This window comes from Euprymna scolopes, chromosome 34 (assembly GCF_053919585.1).
Source record: "Euprymna scolopes isolate OS-2025 chromosome 34, ASM5391958v1, whole genome shotgun sequence".
NCBI lineage: Eukaryota > Metazoa > Mollusca > Cephalopoda > Sepiida > Sepiolidae > Euprymna > Euprymna scolopes.
The window spans coordinates 64,513,585-64,534,321 of NC_136515.1; positions in this window are offsets into that span (position 1 = coordinate 64,513,585).

The following is a 20,737-nucleotide window of genomic DNA, read 5'->3' on the forward strand; positions in this document are numbered from 1 at the left end:
AGCGGTTTCAATCCTACCCAAACCCGGCTAGAGGCTTACTTGGTCAAAACGTGGTGAGACGACAACAACTACTGAAGGCAGTAATTGCAGTGGATGCAGTCAGAAGATTCAAAATTTCTATCCTGTTGCGTTTACCACCTGACGAAGGCCAGAGGAATAGTTGGTCGAAACCTCGTGAGAAACAACTAAGAAAATATGAGGATAATAGTCCGCAATAAATACAAATTAATAAATAATACTCATCTCAATAATTAATTCCAATTAAATAATATATACCCGGATTATTTTCATTGTTTTTGATTGGATAATTGTTTCTAAAGTTGATGATTATATTTCAGAAAGGGTTACGGTGGATACGATTGTCAAGTCTCACAGTTTCAACTTGGGGCATCGCATCATCGAGGTTTTTTCTGTAGCAACATTCGGTGATGTTTGTAGTTAAAATAGCATATGTCACGTGCGTGTATAATTTCTCAGATGTAAATAAAGTTTCCGATGGGTAACTAACTTGTATAAGTCCTGAGCTGAAAGATAGAGTTTTTGGTGGGTGGGCATGAAGATATTTGATGTAAGGATACTTAAAAATCATAAATTCTTCCCCCTTTGTCAGAAACATCGCTCATAACATCGGGAGACTTTTCAATTAAAGTTTAATATGCAGGTTAAGTTAGTGTATACAAGACGTTATATCATTGCATGAATTCTGCGTAAGAAACCAAAGATAGTCGTTTCGTTGTTCGTATTACAGCATCAGTGTAATATTCGATGATTGGTGTACCTATTTACAATGCCTACCTACAGGACGGAGTTAGACACCAGGGTCGTTTTTTAACGTGGAGAAAATATACAAAAATAAAACTTGTCTCAGTCGTGAAAAACTGCTCCTCCACCGTAAGAGAACAAGAAATGGAAGTGCAGCATCTGAAGAACAGATACTACACTTTGACCTTGGCCAAAAAGTTAAATAATAATAAGAGGAAAGTCCACTTAATATAAATAAAATAAAATACGCATCAAGTGCGCCGGAAAGCAGATCACAACGTAATAGTAGGAAAATAAACAAATGAATATTTTACTTGTTTGAAATTTATCTATAAATATAGAAGCGAAAATGTATGTATGTGTGTATGTGTGTTCGTTTTTTCTGTATGTCTACAAAAGGCTTTTTTTTCAGAGAAGCGGTCAGTCGGTTCACAACATTTTAAAACTTTTTACATCACATGTAAATCGTAATATATCAGAGTTAACAACTGAGCTCACCTGTCTGTTTAATTTGCTCGACTTCGGGAAGATAAATATTCAACATTTGTCGCTCGCCACATGTGGGTTTGTCTTTTTCGTATTACATCTTGGGAAAAATAAAAATAAAAAAAGCGTCCCCGCAGTACATGAAATACCATCCCGCAGTCAAACTTGACCTCATTAAGTCATTAAACCGTGCACCTGCCAAATCTTAGTAATTAAATAAATTCAAACGTGTTCTCGTTAGCATCTCGCGGTGGCCTAATGGTTAACGTCGCACGTTTTTTCCACACTTTAATGTACAACGTCGCCTCAAGGCTTCGGGTTCGATCCTCATACTTACCTACCAAAACATTTTTAACCCCACCCCCGGAGTTTTTATTTACCCAAAACCACACACACCTCCAAACAACCGGGCAACGCCGGGTTCCCCTCGCTAGTAACATATATAGTTCGGTGCTATATTCCATCAACAGTGCGTTGTTTTCTTTTTTTTTCCTTTTCTCCTTCCTTGCCATGTTGTAAAGTTGGAGAAAGAAAAGTTACGCCGACTTAATATAGTTTACGTGTTAGAAAGTTAATACCATCTCTCTTTTCTAAAAATAGGTAACTTTACACGAATAGGAAGGATTTTTGTTTTCATGTTTGAGTGATCCGTCCGTGATTTTTCATTTTAATATAGTAAACAAAAAATATGAACATTTAAATAAAGACATTATTCTCACCTGACCATGTTGTATTTTTCTACAACTTGAAACATGGTCACGTCAGTGTTGTGTCGTTTGTATATAGATACATATAAATGAAATAAAATAGATGTAACTATAATAATTTCAAAAATAAATATCAACAGTTATTTTTATGGTGCAGACACAGGCGTTTCATGCTTACACAATAATTAGGTTAATCTATATAATTATAAAACCCAAATGACCTTGTAACGGGTGATGTAATCCACTTTCCGGTTTACGAAATCCGTTTGCGCATGCGTGCATAAAAATTAACCCATAACAACGTAAACAAATAAACACAAATCGCTGCTTTTGCAGATTTTGACCTGCGCACTGAAATATTAACGTTATTATTTCGAAATTATTATTTATCATAGGGAGAGCGGGGGTGTTTTGCAACTATTTTTTCTTAAAACTATACTGTCGCTATTTTCTTACAACTAAACAACTTTAACCGTTGGCAAACATAAGACCAATTGTAGTAAAGCCAAGACTACCACTACTAACATCGAAGTGTATTATCTGTTCTTCAGATGCTGCACTTCTGTTTCTTGTTCTCTTTCGGTGGAGGAGAGATCCTTCACGACTGAGACAATTTTTATTTTTGTACCTTTTCTCCACGTTAAAAAACGACCATGGTGTCTAACTCTGTCCTCTGGGGAGGCATAGTAAATAGGTACAACTACTACTTTCCTTCATTCTTTCCTTCCTTCTTTTTTTTGTTTACATTTCTAGATTCAAAATCGTTGTATGAGAACAGTGAATTTGTTGAATACTTACTAAGCTGTTTCAATATTAATTTTATTTTATTTATTTAGATTTTATTTTTTTTGCTTCAGGTTTTATGATTATTTTTATTTTAGATTTTAAGTTTCTATAACTTGGTTGAAGGATTCGAATGTGGGTTTTTCATTCTTATATTTCTCATCGTTAGGTGCATGTGTGTTTTTGCTGCTGAATGACTTTCGTCGACTTCGATTCGTAGGAAAATCATGTTTAATTTTCGATTTCTAAGCGATTATTTGGAAAAATAGGTAACTTTAGACGAATAGGGAGGATTATTTTTTTTCCTGTTTGAGTGATCCGTCCGTGATTTTTCATTTTAATATACTTTCATACAAATGTTTCTGTTATGTAAAAAAAAAAAACATTTTCTTTACGCCACAAGTGTCACGCTCATGCATTAATTCCATAGATAATATAACATACTGACCCAACGGGTCATGGGTAGTCTAGTAATTATTATTGATGATTGGAAAATTCAAAGCCAGTCACAAAACTAGCATTGACTTCGAAGATTAGCACTCTCCATTAAGGTTACTGCCAATTAAGACAAGTATTAAAGAAGATTAAGTGCTTATAAATGTCAAAATGGTGGGTATATATAATAAAATGCCAGAGATAATTTTACTCTGAAATATTTTTTAAAAAAATGTTATGAAAAGTTAGCCTGGATTTAAACGGAAAGGCTTAATGGCAGGTAATATTTATAAACTAAACACAATAAGCATATACGTAAAAAAACAAGGGCGCACGTATGACAGATGTATGCAAGTTACCCAGCCGTGTGCGAAGTGACGTCACGGTGAGGAAGAAAATATTATGAAAGAGGGAACATATACACAAAACGAGGAGAAGGATCACGTTCGAGAGGATCACAATGACGTTAGATACGTGGGTGACGTCAAAGCCTTAACGAGAAGTCAAGCATGGCGGGACGATAGGAAATAAGGTCTTTAATTAAAATCTGAAACAGCGAGTTGAATTTATTTCCTATTCCTGGTGTTTGTCTCTTTTGAGACGGAATCTAAAACATGTTGGGTCCCGAGTAGTTTCACGTGACCACGTGAGTAATCGTGTGTAGCATTGCATATATAGACAATGCAATGTATAGATGAGCAATGGTACTTTTAATTGTTTCGTTCAAAATAAAAAAAAAATCCAATATAAATCGTAACAATTAAGGGAACATAGTTTTGCACGTAAGGGTTTATGTAACCAGCACCTTCCGTTTTAGTATTGTGTTATACTTATACGTATTCGTTTCTTGAAATTTGTTTAACTGAACACGACTTTTGTAACATTGTTTAATGAAAATGTAATCTAACATTTAAATATATTTATCGGAAATATATTGGTGGAAAAAAAAACACGACAAACTGATAGTTTTGTATTATTAAACGTCGTGTTCCGGAAATGACGTAATATCTCGTCTGTGGGAGGATTCACGTCATTTCTCTATTTATCGACCAGATGTTCAAGCCTTAAAGGCTGGACTTACTTGTCATATTCATTTATTGTTAGCCATCACATATCTATATTCATTTTTTTTGGTTGACTGTAAAGGAGAAAACTCAAAACGTATTTAAGGAATCATATTTTTATTTGAAACATATCCGGATTATTTTTCATAGTTTTTGATCAGGGCATTGTCTCTAAGTTTATGGCTATATTTCGACTATCTTTCGATTGATATGGTTGTCAAGTTTCATCGTTTACGACTCTAGGAGTCGACCCACCGGAGTTTTTATGTAAGTATATTTGATGATGCGTGTGGCGTGTGGCATTTGTATAGAGTGTCATCTGAGGAATTAGATATTTATGTTAGCCCACATTACTAGCCAATGAAAACCCAAATAATAAAAAAATATTGCGACGGGTGTGCTCTCTGTACATTTTAAAACCAGATAGTACGATCGCATTGTACATTTAAAAACCCAAAACCAAAAGGCAAAATAAAAACAGAACTAGCGAACAATTACTGAGAGCCCCACGAAAGTGAACACTAGCCTGGTTTCAGGGGAAAAGGGGTACACTATCTCAGAAAAAAAACATAGAACAGCAAATTGCATAATTATGACCACGTAACTTAGACAGTTATGACATAACATTTTCATGTTTGTGTTAGAGATATTGACAGTGCAAGACTCTATAAAAGCAAGCACTTCCATGGACTTGTGTCCTAAATATGGAATTAGCATTGAATTCCTGGCAAAATAGCTTTTAGAATGGTAATGATTATGAAGAATTACAAATTCTGGAGCAAAAAAGGGAGGCTCGGTTGTATGGTATCACTCGTCTCCGTAGCTATTCAACTCTTTTAGTGAAAAAAATTGGAACGACTTTCGTATATATATATATATATATATATATATATATATATATATATATATATATATATATATATATATATATATATATATATTGTGGCTATAAAAACGATTAACGAAATCATTGCATTCAAAAACATTTTAACACACACACACAAACACACACACACACACACACACACACATATATATATATATATATATATATATATATATGTATATAAGAACGCAATTTAAGGCTATAAATTATACTGTACAAGAATTAATTATTTGTCAAAAAATAAAAACAAAAAAATCCCTGGTCCGCAATGTTTCCAGGAATGCGTACTCATCAGATAAAAAAAAAGTATTAGCGAATATATGTTATAGCGAAGCTTTGAATTTGCTGGTACAGGCACACATTGAAACAGCAGTATATGGTGACTCCTGGATTAAAGAAATCTATATAATTCTGGTAAATTATAGTTTACATTCTTAAAATCTGTTGTTTTATGACAAGCTGTAATTTCTATTTTGGTTGCATTGAGTTTGTTTCTTTTTTATTTTTTTGTTGGGATTACTATATAAATATTAATATTTATATTCGCTTTAAGTTTAAAGTAGCATGAAAGCTTAAATTTTACTTCCTGATTATATATATATATATATACATACATATATATATATAATATTCAGTAATGTGATTGATAATTTAAAATTCAAATTAAAATTAAATTAAACATCCGTTTTACAAGAAGGAACAGCAAACAGAATCAATAATTTGTACGATCGTTTCGGGAAACAATGTTTTTATTGTGGTAGACATAAGCCACGGACAATAATTTTTGCATATAGTATTTAAAAAAAAAACAAAGTTTCCTCATCATCAAAAGTAGTGGGAAGGGTTTTAATATATGTAAAAGACACCATAAATGACCCTAGAATTAAAAGTAAGGCAGATGTATCTGGAAAAAATTAAAATATAAGGTATGTATTTACTTGATAAGCAAATTACTACGGATTAAAGATAGAAATGAAATAGAATAAAATTATACATCTGAATCTGGTTTAAATATAATATTATAATAATATATTTCTAATAAAATTCATATACACACACACACATATATATATGCATATATATACATATATATACATACACGCATATATACGTATATATATATATATATATATATATATACATGCATATATAACTATTTACCTTTTAATTATTCGCCTTTTGAAATCAGCAATTAAGGTCCAAGCATTCATATGGATGTTTATTGTAGCTTGTCATCTTATGAAATGATACATTTTCAAAAGAGAGCGCTAATGCAATATTTTATATCGGTTAGCATACGTTTGATTAAACGCTAACTTTAAAACTGAAGAAAGAAAGGGGAAGATAATCTTATTTCTTTAATTAAACGATGCAAGGGAGATAATTAGTATTTGATTTAATTCATTATTAAGGAATAATAAATCAAGCAAACAAAAAATTATAATCTATTTTGAAATTATTGAATTTAATATTTGATAATTTATTTATTTATTGAAATAAAAATACCATAGGCTAATATCAAAGGCTAAGAATATATTTTAATAATATATAATAATGGTCGATATATCAGATCAATTAATATTAACAATAATATTGATGATCAAATTTTTTATTAATAAGCATATCAAGTTATAGTTAAATTTCAATAATTTTTGCATATATTATTTTAAAAAACAAACTTTCCTCATCATCAAAAGTATTGGGAAGGGTTTTTAGTATATGTAAAAGATATCATAAATAAAACTAGCATTTAAAGTAATGCAGATGTATCTGGAAAAAATACATATGAAAGGTATGTATTTACTTGATAAGTAAATGAATATAGGTTAAAGATAGAAATAAAATGGAATAAAATTATAAATCTGAATTTGGTTTAAATATAACATTATGATAATATTTTTCTAATAAAACTTAAAAATTAAATACCAAGACACACACATATATGCATATATATACACATATATATATACACACATATACATTTACATACATATACATGCACACATATATACACATATACACACATATATATATATAATTATTTACCTTTTAATTCTTCGCCTTTTGAAATCAATAATTAACGACAAAGCATTCATATGGATGTTAATTGTAGCTTTTCAACTTATGAAATGTTAAGTTTTGAAAAGAACGCTAATGGAATATTTTATATCGGTTAGAATACGTTTGACCGAAAACGCTAAATTCAAAATAAAAAAGGGGAGATAATCTCATTTCTTTGATTAAAACAATGCAAGGGAGATAATTAGTATTTAACTTAATTTATTATTAAGGAATAATAAATCAAGCCAACAATATATTATAATCTATTTGGAAATTATTGAATTTAATATTTGATAATTTATTTATTCATTGAATTTAAAAATATATCATAGGTTAAGGTTAAGAATATATTTTACTAATATATAATAATGGTCCATCTATCAGATCAATTAATAATAACAATTATAATGATGATCCAATTTTTTTATTAATAAGCATGTTAAGTTATAGTTTAGTTTTACATTGACTATTAATAAGTAGCATTTTTAATGATTTAAGGTGGTTTAAATTCAAACCAACGTTTATGACTGCATGCGAAAATAAGTTCTTCTCTTGAATTAAAGAGGGGGGTTCTTATATTTTATATCTTCATATTTTAAATTTTTTAGGGTTTCTTTTGTACAAAGTGAACAGAATTTATCTCCTGGCTTGTATGTTTCGTAAGATCCTATTATTTGCCATTTCAAATTTTAAGAAATATTGTTATCTTTGAGTCGCCAAATATGCTTGGATAGGGTAGTTTGGTTTAACAAGGAGTGATTTTTAAATGAATATGTGTGCGTTGCAATTTTATGTTTTATTAAGCCAGATGTGGAACCAAAATATATTGCCTCTTTTTTAGTGCAATTATTTTCCGGTAGATTAGGTGTTGGATTATTATACAGTGGGTGGGTAAAAATTGGTGTCATTATTTAATCGGGTGGTTGAGTTATGGTTGCTATTAAATTCATTTCGATTTGGGGTGTTTGATATTGTGCAGCTATAGACTTTTTATTTTACATGAGTCTTGTAGGGGACATTTATTTTTTCTTCTTAAATTCCGTTCTTATATATATATATATATATATATATATATATATATATATATATATATATATATATGCAAACACAGTAATGTTTGAAGATATGGTAGAGTGACAGTTTTATTCATTCAGCACCGCTTTAAAGCTTCAGCGCTCACTCATTTTTCGACCAAATTTTGAACAATTATTACCATTTGTAGATCACATTCTCAACTATATTGTGAAAAAAGTTATGATTAATTAAATGGTGTTCAAAATCGTTAAAAACGTTAGAAGGTGAGCGACGCTTTTTATGACTGTTTTTTTTTATATTAACCGCGTCGCTTTAACAACTAGTGTTTCCACCTATTCACCGCTCTGGTGAAAAGAGCAGTAACAACGGAAACAGAGAGAATGAACGACTGAAAGGGAGATAATTGGGGGGATTTTATTGAAATCAAACGACTCCCGTATATTGTTATTACATATGTGCATGTTATATTTATGTGGGCAAAAAATAAGGATCAAATTAAAGAAACAGCAAGTGGATTTACTGGAAGCCTGGGAAAATCATGGATTACAATACAAAAATGTGAGCATAAACAGTAATATGGTTAAGCTTAAACATGAAAAAGTAAAGGATAGGTTGTTAAAACTGGAAAAGAAAAGGGCAAGATGTTCTAATAAAAAAATATAATGAATTTATAACTTAAAATACTGCAGCAATAGGAATTTTTTTAATCAATTCTGAATGCTGTAATTTTTTTTTATAAATGTTACAAATATTTTTTACTTGAATATCTTCTCATTTTCTGTTGCAGTTTTAAAAACTACTCATTTACTTTTCCGTGTTTAAACTTAACCATATTACTTTTCATGCTCGCATTTTTCTATTCTCTCTCTCTCTCTCTCTCTCTCTCTCTCTCTATATATATATATATATATATATATATATATATATATATAAGTAAGAAGATAGGTATCAACGAAGATAGATAATTAGATAGCAAAATACTATCAAATAAAAATTAACTATAAGATCTGCAACATACTGAAATTAAAAAAAAAGTATTAAGATATAGATTTAGTAGACCGTCAGGGTTCTAGAAATTTTGTCTTCCGGTTACCAACCGTCTAGATAAAATATCATAAAATCTCTCTACTACCTCCCTCTCTCTATCTAGTTTGATAAATGACGTAATAATTTTGTGATGTCATTATTTATGCTGGCCTTTTCATATTTCTGTTTTCATCTATACTAACGTAATTCGCTTGGCACAAACATTACTGTCCTCTGGTAGGAATATAACTGGCGAAAGACTATTATCCTCTCACGGAGGATAATAGAAATTTGCTTGGTACTATAAAGTCAAGGTAAGGAATGGATCAGAGTCTTTCAAGAAAACAAAGTATCATCTTTTTGCTTCTCGTTATATCAGAGCGGGGGAAAGAGAAGAAAAGGAAAAAGAGGAGACAAAATATACCAGGTGGCGAGCACCGGAGAAAGCAAGTGCCGGCATAAAATAGATATGTGGCCTGTTGCCGCGAGAGATTTTAAAGCCCGCATCTAGACAGCAAAATGTTATGAAGTACATGGTGTATGAGATGAACTAAGAGACTTTTAGAGCAAAACGCAAAGCGCTATTTTGGAAAGTACCATGAATAAATTCCTTTCGTTTCAACTAGGAAAAAGCTGCAATTTTCCTTTTTATTGTTGGTTTGCGATATAATACGATCAGTTGGTCACTGGCGCGTGACCGACCCACGTGTTACAGTAAATGTCTTAGAAACGGTCTCATGATGATGTGACAATACGAAATGCATAGCTGAGATGTCGGATGTGGGTGTTTTACTCCTTCATTCTCTCAAGATAACTCTATTGGCATTCTGGCTGGAATCTTCTTCGTCTTCAGGGCCGTTTCGTTCTTTAATGCAAACATTTATGGCAGGCCAAAAAACACACAGCACATGTTGCAATTGGTATGAGAAATATAATTAAGGATTTATTTCATAAAATGTATGCAATATATATGTTACAATATTAACATACAAACTACAGATCATATAATTGATTTTTACCATTACTTCTTTAAAACTAACTAACCTTAACTAGTACTGAGGGAGAGGAGATGCCCCTCCCCCTCATTTTTGGAGAGACAAAAATACGCGTCTTATCCCACGTTGTCCGGAAGAAAAACAGTTCGAGAAAAGGGCAGGAATTATGGGATTGCATTCTGGTTGCTTATGTATCCCTCCGCCTTTGGCCAAATAATGCAGGTGTGTGGGTGTTTACAAGCACCACAACCGGGGCACTAAAACTTAGTGCCTCAGTTATTGTGTCAGAGAGAACAAGTTGAGTCCGCGTTTTAAAATATAAAGACACTGTTAAAGAAGATTAACACCCAACTTACAGTAGAAATTACACAGAGAAGGATATAGTAGCCAAAGATCTTTCCTAATTCACCATGAATTGTTGCGTGGTTACTGCATTTATTATTCTCTCTTGAAAGTCGATTTCAAGGATCAGATATTCTGATTGAGAGAGTAGCCCTCGCTCATTTCCTTTGAAAACTCCAGTGAAATAATTTTTGTATGTGCCTGATACAGGGGTAAATAGCATATGGTATATGATAATGCATCATGATTGACATTGTACGTCAAAATAAAACACCCCGTAATCGATAACGCTCAATAAAAAAAAAATGTTAAACTTTATAACCGGTGTTCATAGGGCAGATTCGATAGATCCTGCCCCAGTAGAGTAGCCAGTTTTTGAACTCAGTACAGATGGGGGATATGGCGTTTTATCTATGAAATAATAAAAAAAAATGAGCAGGACACCACACTCTAACAGTAGTCTGATCAAGGAAACATCAAGAAGGAGACATATTTCAGAAGGGGATTTCAAGAAAGAGTATTGTATGCGATCTTTAGATGGCCTTAAAAACGACCCGACCAGCAGGCCAAGATATTTTGTCTCGCTTACCTCCCTAAGCAGAGCAGTGGATCACCGACAGTAAGAGCTGAGCCAGAAGCAGAACGCGCTACATGTTAACATTTTAATAAATGTAAGTTTCTTCACACAGACACCGCATTTCTATTACAATAATATTACATTAATTGTATTTTGCACCTTGCACTCTGCATTAATTGCGAAAAGATGGATCGATTGTTGTATTTTTGAGGTTGTTGTTTAGAGCGGTTTTGAAATTAAGATATTATTCTCGCCAGGATTCTTTATTCTTTTACGCTGGTCTAAATAACTAATAACAAATAAACACAATTAATATAAAGTATGAATAAAAATTCAATTTAGTTTTGAAAATTTCCTCTAGAAAATTTTTTTTTCAGAAATTAAAAAGCGTTTTCCTTTTAATCTAAGTCTACCCCCGCCCTCAATACATAAAAACGAAATTAAAAAAATAAAACAAAATAAAGCAGATGAAAGTTGTCTTTCAAAACAATGCTGTCATTTTAAAAAGATTGCCGAATTATTTTCTTATTTTCGCTCCGGGAAAATTCTTCTTCGCGTCTTTCTTTTTCCTGTTCGTGTACTTTTTGTACTTCTTTGCATTGTTTCTTTGTTTTTCTAGGTCTTGCTTTCCACATCTTGATTTTTCTCCTCCCACTTCCTCATCTTTCTTCTTCTTCTTCTTCTTCTTTTTCTTCCTTTTCTTCTTCTTGTCCTCCTTCTTCTTTTTCTTCTTTTTTCTTCTTGTCCTTGTCTCCTCTTCCTTTTCCTTGTGTCTTCTTTTCTTCTTATTGTTCTATTTTCTTTTTGTCCGCCTTCTTTTTTTATTCTCCATGTCCTTCTTCCTTCATAAGTTTTTCTTGTTCAGTTTCTCTGTCTCATTCTTTACTCTGTTTTTTTTTATTGTTTTCCTCTTTCCTCTAATGCGCGATGTTCTTACCGCTTTTTTTGCTATTGTTATTTTCCTTTTTTTCTAAATTTATTCTCGTTTTCCTTGTTTTCTTTTGTTTCTTCGCGTGCATATATTTCTTTTTACTTTGCCCCTTCTCGAATTTCCTCTTCTGCCTCTTTTATTCTTTTCTTTTGAATGTAATTCTCGGTAGCCATTTTTTTTTGCCATTCACTTCTTTTCCTCCTCCTTCTTTTCCTTTTACCCATTCCTCATTTTACTTCCCCTCACGTTGTTTTATCTCCTTTACTTGTTTTTCGTTATCTTCTTTACATAATCATGTTTAAAAACCTTTTCGTCTTCGCATTTTTCTTTTTCATGTGTTATTTCTGAATGTAGCTTGTATTTTCTACTTGGTTTTATTATTATTATTATCATTATTTTATTATTATTATTATTATTATTATTTTATTATTATTATAGATATTATTATTATTATAGTTATTATCGTTGTATTTATTATTGTTAGTGTTATTATTAAAGTTATTGTTATTCTAATTATTATTGTTATTATATTGCCATTACTATTGTATTTAGTATTGTTATCAATATTATTGTTATTATTATTATTATTGTTAATATTATTATAGTTATTATTATAGTTATTATCATTGTATTTATTATTGGTATCGTTATTATTATAGTAATGATTATTCTAATTATTATTGTTATTATTATTATTGTTATTACTCTTGTTATTATTATAGTTATTACTATAGTTATTATCATTGTATTTATTATTGTTATTGTTATTATTATAGTTATTGTTATTCTAATTATTATTGTTATTATTATTATTGCCATTATTATTGTTATCAATATTATTATTATTATTATTATTATTAGTAGTAGTAGTAGTAGTAGTAGTAGTAGTAGTAGTAATCAGAATGTTATTATTATAGCTATTCTAATTATTATTGCTATTATTATTATTATTGCCATTATTATTGTATTTATTATTGTTATCAATATTATTATTATTATTATTATTATTATTATTATTACTACTACTACTAGTAGTAGTAGTAGTAGTAGTAGTAGTAGTAGTAGTAGTAGTAGTAGTAGTAGTAATCAGCTTGTACCGGTGCTTGTATTTCCTTTTCCATCTTTCTCTAACTTCTTTCGTATCTTATACCTTAAATATTTCTACTCTTTTCCGAAATTAATTTCCGATCTCTCGTTGTTGGATAATAATAAGAGAAATGTGTAAATTAATGTTTATGAAATGAGAGAAATAAACTTATATCTACAGACTCTTAATCTTTTTTCGTGTCTTTCAGACCTATCTCACTTTCTTATTAGCTATTTCGTTCTCTCTTTATATCTTTTTCCTCCCTCTATCGCTCTATTAATGTATCTATCTTTGTCTTCTTTTTCTTCTTCTTCTTCTTCTTCTTCTTCTACTGTCCCTCTGTCTCTATCTATCTATCTATCTATCTCGTTGTGCTAACACTGCAGCTCTCCCCACTATCTCAGACGTTCACAATCATCCTATCCCTTTCTTTCACAGTCATCCCTAACCCTAATTCTTACTCTCTGTCCCCACTGCTACGAACTCATTGTATCTTAGACTCTACAACTCTTAAACCCTTTCGCTCACCCCTTTCCCATCTCCTCTCTCTCTCTCTCTTCCCCCCTTTGTCTCTCTCTCATACTCTTACTCCTTCTTACATAACTCTCTTATTAACTCTCGCTATTTCCTCACGCACCCCGTCTCATCCCGTTCATTCCTCTCCTTCTCTCTACCCTACCCATCTGTTCATCTATCCATCTACCTATCTATCTCGCTGTGCGATCACTGCCGGATTGTCATATCTCAAGTGTCTCCTACAGTTGAAAATGACGTATGAAAGAAAAGGAGAACAAAGGTGTTAGAAAAACGATTAAGAACATCATCCAGGGGGGGGGCGTTGGGTTAGGGTGTGGTCCGAGAGATGAAGGGTAGAGAACGGTCCGGGGCAGAAATCCGCAGTGAATTCATCCCCGAATATAACAAAAACACAGACAAAACTACTGATTAAATATCGCGTCTTTACCTTTCAAATTTAATTGAATTCTGATTGAAAACGAAAGAAATTTAAAAAAAATACAACATTTAAGAATGCTAATAAAACCATTGTAAAACGAACAAGAGATATCTACTACAAAAATATAAAAGAAAAAAGGAATAAACATTTTTGGAAGGATAAAAAAAATCATTAAAAGAAAATTCGTTCAACGTTTGTATTTAGCAGACAAACAATATAATAAAGCTCGAGGGTTTAATAAGAGTATCTCCTTCAGAAGAGAGCTAAGATATATCTATTTATATAAAGTTAAATATATATATATATATATATATACACTTTTGAAAAATACATTTCTGATCATTTTCTTTTGCCGCGAATGAAGTATCCTACCGGATACTAGGTATTCACCAGTCATTCCAGACACTCCAACTGAGATATATTTTTTAAATTCTAGCCGCCTCTTCAAGTTTAATTAAGGTATGTTAGAATTTTGGGCGCTTCTACACAATTATGATGAAATTTCGGAAATCTTAATGCTGAATTTCACATAAAAACAATGGTATCTATATATTCCACGATTTTTAAGATGATTATATCAAAAAATTAGGAAAATCGATTAGGTAGAAAATTATTCATTAAAGAAAATAAAAATAGAATTTGATAAAAACAATCGTAAGACATAGGAGAGTTCATTAAATAAGATGGCGACAATTTTTCATCTGCTAACACAATGTAAGTTGTTCTGTTTAATAATTCAGTAATATCCGGGTAATTTCAACTGCATAATTTAAGAACTACCATTGCAGCTTAATACTCAGTTGAAACCATTGTTTTTATCTGAAAACTCTATTTATCTACTATTTATATATTATCTCATCTTCTATGGTTGGGTCCGTCCGTATCGAATAATATCTATATTATTTAAGTGGAATTCATTATTGAGATGAGTATTATTTATTAATTTATTTATTGCGGACTATTACTCTTATCTTTTTAGTTGTAGTTTCACGAAGTTTCGGCCAACTATTCCTTATACCTTCGGGATAGGAACTCCAAATCTTCTAACTGCATCCTTAGCAATTACTGCCTTTCATAGTTGTTGTCTCACCACGTGTTTTGGCTGGCTTTGAATAGGATTGAAATCGCTACCTTCAGACAATTCTCACCTCGAACCGTAGAGATTCAACGTCTCTATCCATTGTGCAACGGGCCCCGAAAGCCAGTCAAATAGTTGACCGAAACGTTGTGAAACAACAACTAAGAAAGATGAGGAAAATAGTCCGCAATAACTAAATTAATAAATACTACTCATCTCAATAATGAATTCCAAATATATATATATATATATATATATATATATATATATATATATATATATATATATATATATATATATTAAGTTATAAAGAATATATATCGTAATTAAGCTAAACAGATTACTCCGCGTTTCATCCACATTTAACCTGATGAATACCAGCGTGGATAAACGCGGAATATTCTGTGTAGCTTAATTCCCATATGTATTTTTGAAATCACTATCTTGGCCTTCGGCCAAAGATCAAAGTGTAGTATCTGTTCTTTAGATGCTACACTTCAATTTCTTGTCCTCTGTCGGCGGAGAAGAAATCCTTCACGACTGAGACAATTTTTATTTTTGTTCCTTTTTTCCACGTTAAAAAAAGACCCTGGTGTCTAACTCTGCTCTGTGGAGAGGCAAAGTAAATAGGAACTTCCCTTATAACTACCTATGTATTTAGCACTGTTGAAGTAAATACTTAAAGTTTACGCATAAAATAATACTTTCGTATATAATTGTTGTGATTGATTAAAATAGTCATATATATATATATATATATATATATATATATATATATTTGTATATCTATATATGTGTGGGGGTGTTTACATATACGTATAAATACATATGCATTGTTGTTTTTTGTAACTTGAGCTTTAAAGGTATATAATGTTTTCTTATTGTTTAAATCAAATATTTCTTCCATTTTTTCTAATCTATGTAAATGCCAACCCCTTAAATTCTCCTATGCAACTCGTATACTATTACATCTATTCTGCCTTACTTACCTTTAAATAAATACTAAGAGAATAAATGATTCCCTAAAGCAGTTTAATACATCTATCGTTTATTACTTTACTGTTAGTTTTTTAGATTGGCTATTTTCGTAAAACTTTAAGATTTGAATTGTGTATAATTACTTTTTCATCGTTTTACGAAGGAGTCACGCATTAGAAACGCTTTTTTTTTCTTTTTTTTTACACAATGGTCAGCACTCATCAAGGCCCGGAAGCCACTCAGGAATAAGGGTTGTTGCAAGTACATTACGTTAGTGTGGAGATTTGATGAAGTGTTTACGTAAGGGGGCTGTTCATTAGGAATTTGTGAACGTTGGACTTGAACACATCCAAGTTGTAGTCAAGTGGGAAGCAGACAGACAGAACAGAGTTCCACAGGCGCGCAGTTCTAAGAAAGAAGCTTTGTTCATGGAATCCACGTTTTGATTTAGGCACAGATAAAGAGTGGGGGAAATTTTACACAGTGGATTCGGCTAGAAGGGTGTTTTTCGTGAAAGATTGGCGAGGGGGGACCAGAGATTGGAATTCAGACGAGCACCTGTCATGGAAATAACGATAAAACAAGGATAGGCTCAAAACGTCTCTTCTGTGGGAGAGAGGTTGCAAGGTAGAGTAAAGGGCATCCCCCACTAAGCCACGATGTCTATTTTGTACTCTGTCAAGGAAGGATAGGCTGTTTTTTAGCAGCTCCTGCCCAGATATGGCACCAGTATTCCATCTTGGACGGTTTTTTTTTTTTTTTTTACATAGTGGTCACCACTTATCAAGGCCCGGAAGCCACTCATGGATAAGGGTTATTGCAAGTACAGTACGTTAGTGTGGAGATTTGATGGAGTGTTTACTTAAGGGGGCGATTCACTAGGAATTTGTTAACATTAGACTTGAAGACATCCAAGTTGTAGTCCGGAGGGAAGCAGGCAGACAGAACAGAGTTCCACAGGCGTGCAGTTCTAAGAAAGAAGCTTTGTTCATGGAATCCGCGTTTTGATTTAGGCACAGATATAGAGTGGGGGAAATTTTTCACAGTGGATTCAGCTAGACGGGTGTTTTTCGTGAAAGATTGGCGAGGGGGGACCAGGGATTGGAGTTCAGACGAGCACCTGCCATGAAAATAAGGATAAAATAAGGATAGGCTCGCAACGTCTCTTCTGTGGGAGAGGGGTTGCAGGGTAGAGAAAAGGGCATCCTCCACTAAGCCACGAAGTCTATTTTGTACTCTGTCAAGGCATGATAGGCTGTTTTTGGCAGCTCCTGCCCAGATATGGCAACAGTATTCCATCCTTGGACGTACTTGGCTTTTATATAGATAGAGAATTGCATCAGCAGTGAGATATCTTCTGGAGCGGTAGAAGGATCCCACCATCTTTCCAGCGACCTTGGCAACAGACTTGATGTACGTGTTCCATTTCGGATCAGGAGTAAAGGTCAAACCCAGAAGCTTGTCAAAACACGGAGCCTCACCCAGACGAGAGCCATCCATCACAATTGATACCAGCTGGGGATCAGAGCGTTGATGATGTAAGGATAGGAGTTTGGTTTTGGATGCATTAAAGGTAACTAGCCACATCTTCCCCCACTGAACCACGCGCTCAACATCAGAGGAGAGAGAATCAGAGAGAACTTGGTCATTTACAGCCTTTGATGTGTTACTGTAGATGGTCGTGTCATCAGCAAAGATGTCAACGAATGATTTAAGTATGTGTTTAGGTAGGTCATTGATGTAGATCAGAAAGAGAGTTGGGCCCAGGATTGACCCCTGAGGGACCCCAGCATTTATATTGCAGGCCTCCGATTTTTGTCCATCTCCCACTACTCTTATGACCCTATCGGAGAGAAATGATTTAATGATTGAGAAAACATTTCCAGTTATGCCTTTTAACATTTACATCCTTTGACGTACTTGGCTTTTATATAGATAGAGATTTGCATCAGTAGAGTGATATCTTCTGGAGCGGTAGAAGGATCCCACCATCTTTCCAGTGACCTTGGCAACAGACTTGATGTACGTGTTCCATTTAAGTCCAGGAGTAAAGGTCAAACCCAGAAGCTTGTCAAAACACGGGGGCTCTCCCAGAGGAGAGCCATCCATCCCAATTGATGCGAGATGGCGATCATAGCGTTGATGATGTAAGGATAGGAGTTTGGTTTTAGATGAATTAAAGGTAAGCAGCCACGTCTTCCCCCACTGAACCACACGCTCGAGATCAGAGTCAACGAATGATTTAAGTATGTGTTTAGGGAGGCCATTGATGTAGATCAGGAAGAGAGTTGGGCCTAGGATTGACTCCTGAGGGACTTCAGCATTTATATTGCAGGCCTCCGATTTTTGTCCATCTACCACTACACTTATGAGCCTATCAGAGAGAAATGATTTAATGATTGAGAAAACATTCCAGTTATACCGTAGCTGGAAATCTTCTGAAGTAGACCCTTATGCCATATCTTGTCGAAGGCTTTTGATATGTCAAGAGCAATTGCCCTAGAAAGGAAGCCTTTGTCAAGAGATTCACTAATCCTGTGAGATATAATCGTCAGCACATCTGCTGTAGATCTTGCAGAGCGGAAACGATATTGTGTATCACTAAGAAGGGTGTTTCTGCTGAGGTGGTTGACTATTTCTCTATTTAATACGGATTCCAACAACTTACTCATAACACACAGGAGACTTATTGGTCTGTACTGAGAGGGAGATGACTTATCACCTGAATTCTTAAATACAGGGCAAACTGATGAGGTCTTCCAGGGAGTCGGAAAGCACTTCTCCTTAAGGCAGCGCTTAAACTGTTTTGTAAGTATGGAAGCAAGTTCTGGTTGAAGCTTTTTTAACACTATAATTGGGATGCCGTCAGGGCCAGTTGCTTTACTGGAATCAAGGTTCTTGATTAGCTTGGCGACCTCATGCATGGATATTAGTATGTTCCTAGCGTGTTCTGTGTTATAGGAGGAAATATGGGGAGTTGATGGCCTTTGTCGCATAGGGTAGAATTAGCTGCAAAGTTCTTTGCAAATAGTTTGGCCTTGTCTGATTCTGACGAGATGACCTCTGGTCCATTGATAACTTGGGGGCAAGGGTTTATGAGTGTACAGTGGTTAAAGGGAACCTGTAGTAATCGGTAGTAGTGGAAATCTGATGAATTGGATTTATTAAGGGAACGGTTCATCAAGAATTGGTTTACCTTGGACTACCAAATATCAGTCAGCTGGAAAGCAAAAACGGAAGAGAATTCCAAAAGCGTGCGGTTCTCAGAAAGAAGGTTTGTTCATGGAATCCACGTTTAGGTTTAGACACAGACAAAGAGTGGGGGGAAGTTATTGACAGTGTAGTGAGATAAATGAGCGCTTTTTGTGAAAATCAGATCAGGGGATGGGTCATAGCCTTTAGCTCAGATGACCATTTGCCTTGGTAATAAGGGTAAAGCAGAGACAGGCTCGCAACGTCTCTTTTGTTGGGAAAAAGCTTGCAAGGAAGAGAAAAGGGCATCTCCCATTAGTCTTAGACGTCTATTTTGAAATCTATCGACACAGGATAAGCGTCTTCATGTAGCTACTCCCCATATGTGGCAACAATACTCTATCCTTGGACGCACCTGATTGTTATATAGGTATAGAATTGCATCAGCTGTGAGATATCTGTGGAAGGGATAGAAGAATCACACCATTTTGCCAGCGACCTTGGAACATATTTGATGTGCGTGTTCTATTCCAGATCAGGAGTAAAGGTCAACCACAGGAACTTGTAAAACATGAGGTCTCCCCAAGAGAAGAGTCATTCATTTCAATTCATGCCAAATAGGGATCAGAGCGTTGATGATGTAAAGACAGAAGCTTTGTTTTTGGATGCATTAAAGGGAACAAACCACCTTCTACCACGTGCTTAAGATCCGAAGAGAGAGAACCAGAGAGAAAGTGGTTATTTACGGACTTCGATGTGCTATATCATTCTAATTTTATGTTATCTTTTATTATTACAAATTACTTTTATTTTATTCAAACTTATTCATTTATTGAGTCATTTGTGTATAACAATACTATGCCCAATTAAGTCTCATTATTATAATAGTTCCAGAATAATTTATGCCTGAGTATAATTAAAATAACATATCTATGAACTTTTCTTTTAATGGGTTCTACAATTAATGAACTCCTTTTAATGAAACCTTTTGCAACGATAAGAATCTAGCTTTTATTTAACATGTTTTCAAATATATCCAGAATATCCGCAGTTTTAGTATTTAGTTGCTATATGCTCTTAAAAGTTTTTAATTTTATTTATTTTATTTATTTTTAAGAGGTGCGTGTAGTTTTCTGCGAGACTGTCACTGTTTACAGAAGCACGTTTGAACCAAAAGATTACAAAGATTTTCCTAAATCTCAGTACACAGTATCTCAAATTAAGAGCTGTTGACTTCAAATTGACATAGTTATTGCGTAGGTAGATGTACACGAACACACAGACACACAGAGAGACAAACAGGCACCTTCACTTTTATGGATATATATATATATATATATATATATATATATATATT